Consider the following 17,048-nt stretch of genomic DNA (forward strand, 5'->3'; position numbering starts at 1 on the left):
CTACAGCAATCCATTCTTCCTCAAAATCCATTGACAAGCTCTCTTGATCTAGGGCCAGTGTATCTTCAGCAGTGAAAAAAAGCTCGCTCCGATCACCAAAGTAATCACATGATTATAGTTCCCTAGACGCTACATTTAGTGTACATAAAATCACACATCTCTGCCCTGTGGGAGAGCACTGGCTTGCATATGCTTTGTTGGATATGCCGAAGAGATTTCTGGCTCAGTCTGGCTTATTTTGAAGTCATGAGGATTGAACCCTACTCCTCCATTTCCATTCGTCTATGCAGTGTTGGTCATTACCACCCCTTTGACAGTGTTCGTGTTGAGGTGGTAAGTGAGCCCTCAAAAAGCAGCCTGGTGTTTCTCCCTCCTATACGACATTGTCAAGTTTAGGGTATTCTCAGCTAAATCAAATGACTTCCAAAATGGAAGTTATAAGGAATATAAAGTATCAACCCAGGCAGGCAGAAACCTGTAGTTTTTAATGCCTCTACCTCTCAACCTAATTCTCCTTTGGTTAATATTTAATTGGCACTTTGAGATATATGCTTAAAATAAGTGGCGTTCTTTGCTGTATTCTCCGTGTCTAGCACAAATATGTCTATTTAATAAGTGAATCAGTACTCTTAAAATGATAAATTAGAAGTTCTTTACAAGATTTTGCATTCCATCTCCTAATTTTACTCTATTTTACCATCTATTACAAGATTAATTTGAGAAATTGAAGCTAAATTTTCCATACTTCCTTGGTTTTTTTTTTTATCATCCAAGTATGGCTAGGGTAAAATTATTAATACAAGAGACAAAAAATTACTTTTTTTACTCCTCCACTAATAAGGAAAAGAAAGGCCCAAAGGGGAGAATCAACGTTCCATTTTAATCTTCAATCTCTTATAATTCATTTTTTTATTAGTGAAAAACCGCTTCTTTTTTCTTTTCAAAACCTAGGAAATCAAGGGGAATTTCTCCTAGCTTATTAAACAGAATACCTTTAGACTTGCCTGTATTATGCTTGAATATATTTTTCTTTCCCAGTCCACCTAAGTTTGAGCATAGACATAGTGTGCCTGGAGGAAAAGCATAGTTTAAGGAGTCATTTTAATCCCAGATCCCATATGACTTACTCTTTTTTTTCATATTTAAAATTAGTATCTGGAGTAGTTAGGCTTCCCCAAGCCATATGCCAACTGCACTAATGATTCAGCAGAAGGAGACCCGTGTAACTCAGGCACTAGTCCTGATAACTATCAAATAATAGTCTGATGGAGTACTATTGGGGCAGGGGGTGAGGTATTGATCTTTCAGTATTCGATTCCCTTATATGTGAGAAACATATGCCATCATGGCTTGTCCAGACCACTCTACCCCCACCAATGCCAAGGTTGGCTTTTAGTTCCTTCTCTTCTGGTTAGTGCAGTTCCTAAAGGCAGCTGATGATTTCTCACTTTAGTTGGAAGAGAACACTGACCAAAGGGGTGAATACAGAGTCCAGTGGAGACAATTCTTTACAACTTTACATTCTGTAAATACTCTCAGAACAAGGAAACAAAAAGTAAATATATCAAAAAGAAGGAAAAAAAATGTGACTGAACTAATTACTGTTGTTTATGGGTGCCCACCATGTGCCCTGCACTATGCACACAGGAACTGTAAATAGACAAATTGTTAAAAATATGTGTATGTAATGGAAGTTTAAAACAGTCACGATTCTCCACTTGCATGCAATCTAGTGTAGAGGCAAAATTTACTTACATGAAAAGGCAAAATTATAATTAACTCTGATACTCATATTAAGTGTAACAGGTGTTCAAAAAAAAGGCATAGAGTGTGTTATATTGTTATACAGAGTCATCTTTGGTTTTCCTGTCAGTGACATGCACAAGCAATCTTTGTTGACAACCTAAGCAATTACTAAGAAATCATCTTATTTATTCAAACTGCCAGAGCTGAACCCTTCTCAATAGAGCTTAAGTCATCACCCAAGCTCTGGAGCTGGGCTGCTTGGGATCATGTTTTGCCTTTGTTAGATATGTGGCCTTGGGCAAGTTACTTGATCTCTCTGTGCCTCAGGTTCCATATTTGCAAAGTGAGATATTTCTAGAATGCTCCTCATAGGATTAGAGAATTAAAGTCATATCATTTTTAGTATAGGGCCTGCGGTAAGTACCACATAAGTATTCACTGTTATTTCTAGTACAGTGGCTGGTGGTAACATTATGACGTATTCTCTATCATTTCTGGTTTCTACCACCACATAGCTGACCTTCCCCAAGTCATCAGTATAATTTGGGAATAACAGACCAGCACAGTACCTCACAATTGGAAATCCACAATTGCTGGATGAAAAATCCAAGGCACATAGGGTACAGATAGGTTGAGTATGCCCAGGACGCAGTAGAATATATGATGTGATAACATTGACCTGATCCTCCCATTTCTTTGAGTGAGGTGAACTCTCTTTTAGAGAGTTCAGAAGACCTCATATCCAGGCTGACAACTTAGGTCAAAATATTGCAGCTCTGTCTGTGTCCTATTTTTACATCTGCCTGCTTTTCAATCTGAAGCCTCCACTAGCCAGGGGAGGCCTGTGTGTATCGCTGCTTCTTTCTCCCTGAAGGTGTCAGGAGGGTAAATTTGCTCAATATCCTGAGATTTTCAGAGATAACTGTCAGTGCAGCATTGCTGGAAAGCAGTAGAAAATTAGACATGATAACCACGTTTCCTTAAATCACTCAGCTACTAGTTTCATTTTTATTCACAGGGTAATTTTGTACTCTCTTTTCTCCTAAAGAAAAGTCAGAAAGTTCACACCTACATATTCAGCTGAAAAAGGAGTACCCAGTTAGACTTGGAATAGAAGATCACAGACATACCATACCATACTTTATATTTCTATAATGTTTTGCAAAGTTTTTTTTTCAAAAGTCATTTTAACGTAGATTATTTGCATATATCTTTACAATAGGCTTATAAAGTAGAAAATGCAGTTGTCATTGTTACTTTTGATGAGGAAACTGTGGCTTGAAGACTGAAAATGCTTTATTCAATCACCTTTTCACACCCCAAATGATATTAATTCCAATTCTCCTGACTCTCAATTTCATTCTCTTTCTAATCTTCGTGACTAAAGCTTGAATTTCCACAACTGCTGGTTAAACTGCAAAGAATAGGGTTTAAACTGTTTAGAGAAAATGTCTTAACCTCTCATTGATTTATATTTTACACAGCTACATTTGTAGCAAAAGGGAAAAAAAAGAAGTACTTACTCTTTTTCATACATCCTTTTGGCCCTGCCACATAAGGGAGAGTCCTAGGATTTGATCAATGAACACACAACTTCAAATTATATTATCTGTCCCCATGAACTTCCTTTTCATTACTTCTTGGATCCTAGTTAGTCCTACATGGCTGATAAACAAAAGGTGTCTAGTCCCTGCCCCTCCTTTATCCCTACCACCTTCCAGACAAGGAAAAAAATCCCCATAATCAAGGTACAAAGACGAGCAAGTATTAAGAGTTTTTCTGAACTGGTAGAAAATGCTCATTCTCAAATACACTGGGTAATTAATTAGTTCATACATTCAACAAAATATTTACTAAGAATTTATGATGAGCTAAGCTCTAGAATAGGTGTTAGGAAAATAGATTTTAAAGATGATAATAAAATAAAGTGAAGTAAAATAAAATAAAAATAAAACAAACCTGATCTCAAAGAGCTTGTGTCCAATGGGAGATCTCAATTGTAATGCTGTATTATAATATAATGCTTTAAGTTGACTGCTCTGAAATGTCCAAGGAAGGCTTCCAGGGGACTGACATAACATACAAAGCCCAGATCCTACAGCAACACTAAACTTTTGAGAAAGAGGAAACATCTGTTTCCACTAAAATGCCACCAGGACCACTGCAAGTTGTCCAGGGAAAAGGTGGAAAATGGGGGCTGGGAAGAGTTGGTGCTCCCCTTCCCCCAGCCAAAGATGTTTTCATAGAGATGAAGTTAGCTTCGGGACAACTTTGAAGAGAAAGAAGTATACAACAGGCACTTGGAGGTAAATGGGTGGGCGGGAGGGGTTCCAGCCATCTTCCACCTTGGTGTTCTGGGAAGGAGGGCCTGAGGCAAATCTACACTCACTTGACTACTTCCTTCTGCCCCACAAATGTTTCCAGAGATTAGGCAGAATTTGGTCACCCTGAGGGATAAGAAAAAGTACACAAATAAAATACAAGAGAGACAAGGCCCTGGTCAAGGGCAGCAGAGAGGAAAGGTAGAGGGGCAGTGTGTCATTTTTGCCAGTTGTTTTTCCCTGAGCAGAATTTTTTTTTTTTTTTTTTTTTTTTTGCGGTATGCGGGCCTTTCACTGTTGTGGCCTCTCCCGTTGCGGAGCACAGGCTCCGGACGCGCAGGCTCAGTTGCCATGGCTCACAGGCCCAGCCACTCGGCAGCATGCGGGATCTTTCCGGACCGGGGCACGAACCCGCGTCCCCTGCATCGGCAGGCGGACTCTCAACCACTGCGCCACCAGGGAAAACCCTTGAGTAAAAATTTTAAGCCCTTTAGGAAGCAAGAATGAATTTTAGAAACTGAGTACAGGTAAACTAGATTTACTTGTTAACTATCGCTAGGATTTTTTTGTTTAATAGCTCTTTATTGGAGTATAATTGCTTCACAATACTGTGTTAGTTTCTGTTGTACAACAAAGCAAATCAGCCATATGCATACACATGTCCCCATATTCCCTCCCTCTTGAGCCTCCCCCTCCCATCCTCCCTATCCCACCCCTCTAGGTCACCGCAAAGCTCCAACCTATTTCCCTGTGCTATGCTTCTGCTTCCCACCAGCCAACTATTTTACATTCGGTAGTGTGTATATGTCGATGCTACTTTCACTTTGTCCCAGCTTCACCCTCCCACCCCATGTCATCAAGTCCATTCTCTATTTCTACCTCTTTATTCCTGCCCTGCAACTAGGTTCATCAGTACCATTTTTTTCTTTTTTGATTCCATATATATGCATTAGCATACAGTATTTGTTTTTCTTTTTCTGACTTACTTCACTCTGTATGACAGATTCTAGGTCCATCCACCTCACTATAAATAACTCAATTTCGTTTCTGAGTAATATTCCATTGTACATATGTGCCACATCTGCTTTATCCATTCACTTGTCAATGGACATTTAGGTTGCTTCCATGTCCTGGTTATTGTCCCACAGTAGTGGGATTGCTGGGTCATATGGTTAGTTCTATTTTTAGTTTTTTAAGGAACCTCCATACTGTTTTCCATAGTGGTTGTATCAATTTACATTCCCACCAACAGTGTAGGAGGGCACCCTTTTCACCACACCCTTTCCAGCATTTATTGTTTCCAGCTTTTTTGATAATGGCCATTCTGACTGGCACGAGGTGATACCTCACTGTAGTTTTGATTTGCATTTCTCTAATAATTAGTGATGTTGAGCATCTTTTCATGTGCCTCTTGGCTATCTGTATGTCTTCCTTGGCAAAATATCTATTTAGGTCTTCCGCCCATTTTGTAACTGGATTGTTTATTTTTTTGATATTGAGCTCCATGACCGTTTGTATATTTTGGAGAGTAATCCTTTGTCTGTTGTTTCATTTGCAAATATTTTCTCCCATTCTGAGGGTTGTCTTTTGGTCTTGTTTATGGTTTCCTTTGCTGTGCAAAAGCTTTTAAGTTTAATTAACTCCTATTTGTTTATTTTTATTTCTGTTACTCTAGGAGGTGGGTCACAAAAGATCTTTCTGTGGTTTATGTCAAAGAGTGTTTTTCCTATGTTTTCCTCAAAGAGTTTTACAGTGTCCGGACTTACATATAAGTCTTTAATCAATCTGGAGTTCATTTTTGTGATGGCGTGAGGTAGTGTTCTAATTTCATTCTTTTACATGTAGCTGTCCAGTTTTCCCAGCACCACTTATTGAAGAAGCTGTCTTTTCTCCATTGTATGTTCTTGTCTCCTTTGTCATAAATTAGGTGCCCATATGTGCATGGGGTTATCTCAGGGCATTCTATCCTGTACCATTGACCTCTATTTCTGTTTTTGTGCCAGTACTATACTGTCTTGATTACTTTAGCTTTGTAGTATAGTCTGAAGTCAGGGAGACTGATTCCTCCAGCTCTGTTTTTCTTTCTCAAGATTGCTTTGGATATTTGGGGTCTTTTGTGTTTCCATAAAAATTGTAAGATTTTTTGTTCTGGTTCTGTGAAGAATGCCATTGGTAGTTTGACAGGGATTGCATTGAATCTACAGATTGTTTTGGGTAGTATGGTCATTTTCATAATATTGATTCTTCTAATCAAAGAACATGGTATATTTCTCCATCTGTTTATGTCATCTCTGATTTCTTTCAACAGTGTTTTGTAGTTTTCTGAGTACAAGTCTTTCACCTCCTTAGGGAGGTTTATTCCTAGGTATTTTATTCTTTATGTTGCAATGGTAAATGTGAGTGTTTCCTTAATTTCTCTTTCTGATTTTTCGTTGTTGGTGTATAGGAATGCCAGAGATTTCTGTGCGTTAATTTTGTATCCTGCAACCTTACCAAATTCATTGATTAGCTTTAGTAGTTTTCTGGTGGCATCTTTAGGATTTTCTATGTATAGTATCATGTTGCAGTTTTACTTCTTCTTTTCCAATTTGGATTCCTTTTATTTCTTTTTCTTCTCTGATTGCTGTGGCTAGGACTTCCAAAACTATGTTGAATAACAGTGGTGAGAGTGGACATCCTTGTCTTATGCCTGATCCTAGTGGAAATGCTTTCAGTTTTTCACCATTGAGTATGATGCTTACTGTGGGTTTGTCATATATAGCCTTTATTATGTTGAGGTAGCTTCCCTCTATGCCCATTTTCTGGAGTTTTTATCATAAATGGTGTTGAATTTTGTCAAAAGATTTTTCTGCATCTATTGAAATGATCAGATGTTTTTTATTCCTTAATTTGTTAATGTGGTGTATCACATTGATTGATTTGCATATATTGAAGGATCCTTGCATCCCTGGGATAAATCCCACTTGATCATGGTGTATGATCCTTTTAATGTGCTGTTGGATTCTGTTTGCTAGTATTTTGTTCAGGATTTTTGAATCTATGTTCATCAGTGATATTGGTCTATAATTTTCTTTTTTGGTGATATCTTTTACTGGTTTTGGTATCTGGGTGATGGTGGCTTCGTAGAATGAATTTGGGAGTGTTTCTCACTCTGCAATTTTTTGGAAGAGTTTGAGAAGGATCTGTTTTAGGTCTTCTCTAAATGTTTGATAAAATTCACCTGTGAAGCTATCTGGTCCTGGACTTTTGTTTGTTGCAAGATTTTTAATTACGGTTTCAATTTCATTACTTGTGATAGGTCTGTTTATATTTTCTAATTCTTCCAAGTTCAGTCTTGGAAAATTGTACCCTTCCAAGAATTTGTCCATTTCTTCATAGTTGGCCAGTTTATTGGCATATAATTGTTTGTAGTAGTCTCTTACAATCCTTTTCATTTCTGCAGTGTCAGTTGTGATTTCTCCTTTTTCATTTCTAATTTTATTGATTTGCATCCTCTCCCTTTTTTTCTTGATGAGTCTGGCTAATGGTTTATCAATTTTATCTTCTCAAAGAGCCAGGTTTTAGTTTTATTGATCTTTGCCATTTTTTTCTTCATTTCTACTTCATTTATTTCTGCTCTGATCTTTATGATTTCTTTCCTTCTCCTGCCTTTGGGTTTTCTTTGTTCTTCTTTCTCTAGTTGTTTTAAGTGTAGGGTTAGATTGTTTATTTGAGATTTTTTTTTGTTTCTTGAAGTTTTCAAAGTGTTTCTTTGAATGCTATAAACTTCCCACAGCTTTTGCTGCATCTCATAGGTTTTGGGTTGTCGTGTTTTCATTGTCATTTGTTTCTATGTATTTTTTAATTTCTTCTTTGATTTCTTCAGTGACCTCTTGGTTATGTAGTAGTGTACTGTTTAGCCTCCATGTATTTGTCTTTTTTACAGTTTTTTTTCCTGTAATTGATTTCCAATCTCATAGCATTATGGTCAGAAAAGATGCTTGATACAATTTCAATTTTCTTAAATTTTCCGAGGGTTGATTTGTGACCCAAGATGTGATCTATCCTGGAGAATGTTCCATGTGCACTTGAGAAGAAAGTGTGCTCTGCCACTTTTGGATGGAATGTTCTATAAATATCAGTTCGATCTATCTTGTCTATTGTGTCATTTAAAGCTTGAGTTTCCTTCTGTTTGGATGATTTGTCCATTGGTGTAAGTGGGGTGTTAAGTTGCCTACTATTATTGTGTTACTGTCAATTTCTCCTTTCATGGTTGTTAGCATTTGCCTTATGTATTGAGGTACTCCTTTGTTGGGTGCATAAACATTTATAATTGTTATATCTTCTTCTTTCACTGATCCTTTGATCATTATGTAGTGTCCCTCCTTATCTCTTGTAACATTCTTTATTTTAAAGTGTATTTTATCTGATATGAGTATTGCTACTCCAGCTTTCTTCTGATTTCCATTTGCATGGAATATCATTTTCTATCCCTTCACTTTCAATCTATATATGTCCCTAGGTCTGAAGTGGGTATCTTGTAGACAGCATATATATGGGTCTTGTTTTTGTATCCAATCAGCCAGTCTGTGTCTTTTAGTGGGGGCATTTAATCCACTTACATTCAAGGTTATTATCGATATGTATGTTCCTATTACCATTTTCTTAATTGTTTTGGGTTTATTTTTGTGGGTCTTTTTCTTCTCTTTTGTTTCCCGCTTAGAGAAGGTTCTTTAGCATTTGTTGTAAAGTTGGTTTGGTGGTGCTAAATTCTCTTAGCTTTTGCTAGTCTGAAAAGCTTTTGACTTCTCCATTGAATCTTAATTAGATCCTTTCTGGGTAGAGTAATCCTGGTTGTAGGTTTTTCTCTTTCATCACTTTAAGTATATCCTGCCACTCCCTTCTGGCCTGCAGTTTCCACTGAAAAATTAGCTGATAACCTTATGGGGATTCCTTTGCATGTTATTTTTTGTTTTTCTCTTGCTGCTTTTAATATTTTTTCTTTGAATTTAATTTTATTAGTTTGATTAATATGTGTCTTGGTGTGTTTTTCCTAGGGTTTATCCTGTATGGGACTCTCTGTGCTTCCCATATCCTGTATGGGACTTGGGTGACTATTTCCTTTCCCATGTTAGGGAAGTTTTCAACTATAATCTCTTCAAATATTTTTGCAGACCCTTTCTTTTCTTATTCTAGGACCCCTATAATTCAAATGTTGGGGCATTTAGTGTTGTCATAGAGGTCTCTGAGATTGTCTTCAATTCTTTTCATTCTTTTTTCTTTATTCTGCTCCTCGGCAGTTAGTTCCACCATTTTGTCTTCCAGCTCACTTATTCGTTCTTCTGCCTCATTTATTCTGTTATTGATTCCTTCTAGCACATTTTTCATTTCAGTTATTGTGTTGTTCATCTCTGCTTGTTTGTTCTTTAGTTCTTCTAGATCTTTGTTAAACATTTCTTGTATTTTCTCAATCCATGCTTCCATTCTATTTCTGAGATTCTGGATCATCTTTACTATCATTACTCTGAATTCTTTTTCAGGTAGATTGCCTAATTCTTCTTCATTTATTTGGTCTTGTAGATTTTTTCCTTGCTCCTTCATCTGTGACATATTTTTTGTGCTGTCTGAATTTTTTTTTTTTAATTGAGTGAGATTTTGCTCCTGTTTCACTGGTTGTTTGGCCTGAGGCTTCCAAGAATGGAGCCTGTAGGCTATTGGGTAGAGCTGGGTCTTGGTGCTGAGATGAGGACCTCTGTGAGATTTCACTCCTATGAATATTCCTTGGGTCCTGAGGTTCTCTGTTAGTCCAGTGGTTCAGACTTGGAGCTCCCACTGCAGGAGCTTCTGCCCAACCCCGGGCTCGTGAACCAAGATCCCACAAGCCAGTTCACTCTGGGGTTCCTCCCATCTCCTTGGGCATTAGAGTACCCCACCAGCGGCTGGCAGGTGCCTTAGTTATGGGGAGACGCTAACTCTGTGTCTTCCCACACCACCATCTTGACTCTGCCTCCACTATCGATAGGATTTTGTCTTTCTTTGCTCTTTCACTTCTTCTTTCTGTTTTATTTTTATTGTTTATTTTTGAAGCATTCTGACATCCTCTCATAAGAGGACCTTTAGCAGAGATACCAAAGGAAAAAAAATCAAATAAATATCTCTTAATCTACCAGTGCAACTCAGTTCTGATATACCCACTGACAATAAATAAATAAGCAAATAAATGAATAAATCAATGGCTTTGGGGTTTTAAAATTATAAACAGGACACTGTGACTAGACTGTTATCTGGAGTAGACAAGTTGACAGGATGGAAGAGAGGAAGGATAAAAAATGGTAAAGGAATGAGTCTGTTAGTGCTAAAGTTTAGGTGAAAGAGAAATTCTACATATATCTCAATCACAGAGTTGGGGGCGGGGGCTGTTCACAAGCCTAGGGGAACAGCCAACTGAGGTCATGTCCTAGGCTAAGGCCATATCTACATACTGAAAAAGGGAAGTTAGTATGAGAGTTGTGCAAATCATATACCTTTCCAAGAAATAGTCCATCTTTAATTAGAATATCTGGGGAATAAGGTGAGAATTGGAGGTGAAAGCACTCAGTTATCTATGTGAGTTGAATTTTTAATGTAGAGTAATTTTAAGGGTAAAGGTAATTAAATATTTTTTAGCATGACAAACTGTAATTACTAATCAGAGGCCTCTAGCATAGGATGATTATGCTAAGATGGGGTTTAGAAGCTTAGGATAAGAGCCTGGGCTGCTGGTGGTGAGCACATCCATCTTCCCATCCTGGTTACAACACACTGGGCTTTTCTTAGGGGTGAATGGCTGTCCACTCTGGTCAGATTTTCATTTTGATTGATGTGCCTCTGCCATTCAGATTGTTAAATATTTCGAATAACATCCCCAGAAACATCTCCATACCAGCAATGTGACCCAATGACAAGAAAAGAGCCCTGGTCAAGCAGTATTGTTTGGTCCCAGCTGAATATTGCAAAGAGAAATCCTGATGTTACAATATTGTCTTCCCAATCAGTGGGAATAATCAGCAAGTAGGATCCTTGAGGAACTGCTTATATACTAAGATGAATAACTACATGAAGACAACATATTGTATGGTAACTATCAAGGAGACTGGCCTTGAGGAAACCAGGACTGTCCATTGGCAGTTAAGAATCCCTTGGAAAACCTAGCCTTCCTGACCCACTCACATGAGCATTCCTGCCTTACATCTGGGGAGGAGATATGGGGAAGACCTGGTCTCCTGGAACATTTCCAAGTTCAATAATGCTGAAGATATCTATAATTCAACCAAGAAGAAAAATCTCCATTTACTTTTGTACTCTTTCCAACCTTTTCTGCTCTTGCCAGTACCCAGGTAACAGTGCAGTCAGCTTTCAGCCCCGCCACTGTAGTGCACAGACCCCTTGCCTCATGCCCTGCAAACTTTGGAATGCTTTAACTTTGATGACCTCTTGTGTAAAGTGCAAGGAATGGCAGCCCGATAAATTTAGTATTAAATACGCAAGGTGACAGTCATTCTGCTTGGGAGCTGAGCAGCAAGGACAAGCTAAGAACAGTAGATGTGCTCTGGAGGACATTCTCCATCCAGAGCAGAGACTGATGGCTCCAGGCAGCAGCCTGCTGAAATTTATATGAATTTCAGAAATCCAGCTCTCAGCAGGCAGAGAAAATGGAATTACAGGAGGACGCTGAGGACAGGAAGATAGAAAAGCCTATGCTTCTATATTCAATGAAGGGTTTTTTTTTTTTCTTTTGACAAGAGGGCAAGTTTCTTATATAGTTTTTTTGGAACATGTTTTAGTATTTCCTTTGTCTTGAGACATGTCACTGAACCATGTACAGTATGACAGGCATCTATTCTGATTCAGAAGGAAAAACTATCATGGATTATATGTCTGACATTCAGGTGTTCCTTGGGCACACTCACCATATGGAGTTTTGATTTTTTCTGTTTGTTTTTTATTTAGGAATAACTTTCATCGTATCAACCTTCTCAGATACCTGGTCCCAGATGACAGAAAACAAGCTGAGACAGCAACAAGTTCTCACGGCAGGACAGGTATCTGCTTTGCTTCACCTCTAGAGCAGCTTGCATGTGACAACATGGCTTTGATTTTCCTTCACGTTCTTTTATCTACCATGTAAATAACTTGAAAAGAAAATACCATGCCCAGATCAAAAAACTGTGTCTGCTATTTACCCTCTGAGCATTTGCTTTGGTGGAAAGGGAAATCATATCACATACTACATGCATCGTGAATGAATTTTGATTGCTTGCCCCCAGACCATGAGACTTACATGCTAACATGAAGAGTCAATAATAACTATATACTTTGCAAGTGCAGGTGAATGGGTGAAGTTTTACTATGGATAGGATTTGACCATGGTAGTAACACCTAGAGCCATAGGGCCAATTTCTCAAAATCTATGCCAAAGCAATTTTTTAAATGACATTCCACCTCCACAGAGATTTGGTTCCTTTTTTCTCTAAATGTATATAGACTGACTGTAGAATGGTTTGCTCCTTCAGTCCATGCTGGTATTTCTATAAAAATACTTCACTTGAGCCCAAGAATAGAACCAGAAGCAGGGAGAGAAGTTAGCAGTTAATTATTATTTATTGGACATTCATTCATATTTGTAAATATTTACTAACAAATATTTATTAAGCATCTGTTATACACCAAGAAAATACTATGCACCAAGGATACAGAAATGAAGAAGAGAGCTAAAGACCCTGCCCTAAGCAAGCTCAAATCTAAAAACAGGAACAGAAAATAAATCAGTAAACAATTAAATATATGATATAATAGCATGTAATGTAAGTGCTGAAAAGCAGAGGAAGAAGCTACAATGCAAGTATTCTTTAGATGCTGTTAGAGAAAGCCCCCTTGGTCTAGGTGTGTGGAAGAAGTAAACTGAGCAATCAAATGATCAAATAAGGGTTAAGAGCATAGAGTATGATTTATATTTTATACACAGTATGATTTACAGAAGATAGAACAAATGTTAAAGATATAAAAACTTAAAAAATACCGATGAGTAAAGGTGGTTAAAAGGTACAAACTTCCAATTATAGGATAAATAAGTTCTGGGGCTAAAAAGTACAGTATGGTGACTATAGTTAACAATACTGTGCTGTATATTTGAAGGTTACTAAGAAAGTAGGTCTTAGAAGTTCTCATCACAAGAAAAAAATGTAACTATTTGAAGTGATGAAGGTTAACAAAACTTATTATGGTAATCACTTTGCAGTATATATGTATATCAAATCATTATGTTGTATGCTTAAAACTAATCAGTGTTATACACCAATTATATCTCAATAAAACTGGAAAAATATATTAAAAAAATATATAAATATATATAAATGCATGGCATCTAAATTCACAAACTTATAAACATTTTTGGCATATTTTCTTCACAACAATTCTGTGAGGTGCGTAGAAGTTATTATTATCATCCTCTCCCCCTTTTGCAGATGGTAAAACTGTTAGGTAATAAGAAATTCACATAGTTTGGGAGAGGCAGAGCCAGGATCATGAACAAAGACTTCCTGACTCTAGATACAGTGTGTGTTCAAAGTACAATGTTTATCATCTATAACTGAAGCTAGGTATTGAGCTTTGTGGAAGAGTTCTTTTATTATAGACTGAAAACCAAAGTAGATCTATTACAGTCTGCACTGTTTATGGTCCCTGAGTGGAAGGCCCCCATGCCTTCCACCTCCTACAGCTGATTCTAACCCAAATAGACCCATAACCCAAGAGGAAAGAGTATCCCAAGACCTGATTAAGTTATCCAGTTCCCATTTGGTAAGAATTTGAACTAAGAGGTCAATGATCTGTAGACAATGGATCTTATAGGTGAGCCAAACTCAAGTGGAAAGAGCTATTTGCACAAGGAGAGAGGAAGAAAGGAAGTTCAGTGGGAGAGAGGAAATATAAAAAGGACGGAAGAAAAGAATGGAGTAAATTAACACTGAGAAACAGAGTCACCTGTATTTTCCCTGTAGGAGGTATAGAATTGCCAGAGATACTGCTTCAAATCCTCAACCAAAGCATACACCGTTCATGGAAACTGCAGCATTGGTAGCCGGACTAAAAAGACCAATGATTTTTTTCCCCCAATACCTCTGGGGATAAAATTCCTACACCTGAATGACTTGTTGACGAGGCTGAGATAGGAGCTGAAGAGCTGTCATCACCTGTTTACTAGTAGGAATAAAAAACATAGATCTTCTAAAAAAATCTCTTCTTGGCTCTCTTTTTTCAACTTCTCTACCCACCGTAAAGAGCTATAGAATTTCAGAACTGGAAGAGAACTAAGAGCTCGTCAAATCCAAGTAGGTCAAAATAATTTCATTTCATTTAGCTGCATAATATCCCTGTGAGATTAGGAAAGGCAAAGAATACGGATGGAGAATCTATGGCACCAAGAGGATTCACCCAGGTCACGGGGCTTATGTATAGCAAGGAACTCCTGGCTTTGAGTCCTCTGTCTCTTCTTCAGCAACAGTTACATGACAGGACATACTTTATTCTCTTAGAACACTCCCCAGAGACACTTTGCCAAGCTCAGAAAGATCAACAACGCTTAAGAGTTTCTAATTCAGAATAACCACAGGCCAGTGGGGCCTCGCAACAAAAAGATCCTGAATGAATGCAAATGAAACAAAAAGTAGGGAGGGTAAAAAGCAGCTATTTTGGGGTTTAGTAGCTTACACAACAGGATGTGTTCCAGAAACTTCTAAGCTTGCTTCCTGGTCTTATCTCTGTTTATTGGGATGAATTGCCCAAGTCATAGTTTCCCCAAGTCCAATTTTCATTTGTCAGACAGAATTAACAGTATGGATCACCAGGACGCTATGAAGAATACAAATGAATGAAATAAAAAGAGCACTGAAGACATGAAGAACTATAAAATAATGGATCGAGAGAGCCAAAAAGAGGCCTTGACAGGTAATCTAGCTTTGAAATATAGAATAAGGTGTATTAAACACATCTACCTTGGCAGCTATTAGAGACTTGCTCACACATACGTGTATTTATATCTCTAGAACACTTCGTCAAAGGGTTGGAAATAATACAGAACGGAGAATTCATTGAACTGCTTCCACTGCTCTCCTCCACTCTGGGGTTCTTTGCTCAGTCCAAGATGAGAGGTTGATTGGGAGAACAGAAGTAGCCATGAACTACTGTAAAATTTATTTCTGGAAACTTTCCATCCATTCCCATCCTTCCCACCATCCCCATCCCACTGTTCAGCTGTCCTCCCCACTATCTTTTACCAGATTCATTAAGTGTCTTTATGCTGTGCGTGATTATCCAAGGCTACACACTATAGCCTTAAATGACAAGAAGGAACAAGTTCCATTCCCCTCTAGGCTTACAAAAGTAATAGTCATCAGGCTTCCCTGGTGGCGCAGTGGTTGAGAGTCCACCTGCCGATGCAGAGGACATGGGTTCGTGCCCCGGTCCGGGAAGATCCCACATGCCGCGGAGCGTCTGGGCCCTTGAGCCATGGCTGCTGAGCCTGCGCATCCGGAGCCTGTGCTCTGCAATAGGAGAGGCCACAGCAATGAGAGTTCCGCGTACCGCAAAAAAAAAAAAAAAGTAATAGCCATCATATAAACCTCATGCAATCTTCCACAACATTTGTGGGGCTCTGTCATTTACTAGGCACTAGCTTCAGCTTACAGTCTTCTCATCCATGAACATTTTTTGTTTTTTCCAGTTTTCATTGTATTTTTATTTAACCCAATATAGTCAATATATTATCATTTCACCATGTAACGATGTAAACATTATTGGGATTTTTACATTAAGCTTTTGTAGTAAGTTTTTGATATTCAATGTATTGTGTTTTTTTGGTTTTTTGGTTTTTTTTTTTTTTTTTTTTTTTTTTTTTGCGGTACACAGGCCTATCACCACTGTGGCCTCTCCCGTTGAGGAGCACAGGCTTCAGACGTACAGGCTCAGCAGCCATGGCTCACGGGCCCAGCCACTCCACGGCGTGTGGGATCTTCATGGACCGGGGCATGAGCCCGTGTCCCCTGCATCGGCAGGTGGACTCTCAACCACTGTGCCACCAGGGAAGCCCCAATATGTGTTTTATACTTACAAGACATCTGGGGCCAAGAGGAAAGGCGGAAAGCACATCACGGAAAGGTGGAAAGACTATCGCCCAGCTGAACAGCGGATGCCTGGGACTCGTTTCATTGCTTTCAAAGTTCCTTTAAAAAAGAGTTTTGAAAAGAATCTTGCTCCAAAAGAATGTTTTTCCCCCTTGGATCTCTTTTAACAAAATCCAAGAACAGAATGAAGAACTTGGGCTGATTATTGACTTAACATATACTTGCCGCTATTATAAGCCAGAGGACTTACCAGAAACTATTCCTTATTTAAAAATTTGTACAATTGGGCATCAGGTGCCAGATGATGACACTATTTTTTAATTCCAATTGCTGTTAATGGGTTTCTGAAAGAAAATAAAGATAATGACACACTTACTGGTGTCCACTGTACCCATGGTTTAAACAGGACTGGCTACCTCAACTGCAGACAGACTTATTGGTGTCCACTGTAACCATGGTTTAAACAGGACTGGCTACCACATCTGCAGATATTTGATTGATGTAGAAGGCATGTGGCCAGATGATGCAATTGGATACTGGTGTTTTATCTTTACAAGTTCTTCGTCATTCCATAAGAAAGCTGCTCTTCTGGTTTCATAGGGGATGGTGAACAGTGCCGTGTGGATTAAAGGCTCCTGATGCTGCAGCCAGGTCACTGCTGTGCCTCTGAGGTGGGAGAACCAACTTCAGGACACTGGTCCACAAGAGATCTCCCAGCTCCACATAATATCAAATGGCGAAAATCTCCCAGAAATCTCAATCTCAACACCAGCAGCCAGCTTTACTCAACGACCAGAAAGCTACAGTGCTGGACACCCTATGCCAAACAACTAGCAAGACAGGA

At 38.5% G+C, this 17,048-nt stretch overlaps 1 pseudogene; it reads left to right on the plus strand.

The window, feature by feature from the left end:
• The first annotated feature begins 246 nt into the window (after nt 1–246).
• Nucleotides 247–16,804, plus strand: LOC113626197 (RNA/RNP complex-1-interacting phosphatase-like; annotated as a pseudogene).
• Nucleotides 16,805–17,048: the final 244 nt, after the last annotated feature.

Source organism: Aethalodelphis obliquidens, unplaced genomic scaffold (genome assembly GCF_003676395.1).
Source record: "Aethalodelphis obliquidens isolate GAN/ISIS:26980383/991018 unplaced genomic scaffold, ASM367639v1 scaffold1, whole genome shotgun sequence".
Classification (NCBI taxonomy): Eukaryota; Metazoa; Chordata; class Mammalia; order Artiodactyla; family Delphinidae; genus Aethalodelphis; species Aethalodelphis obliquidens.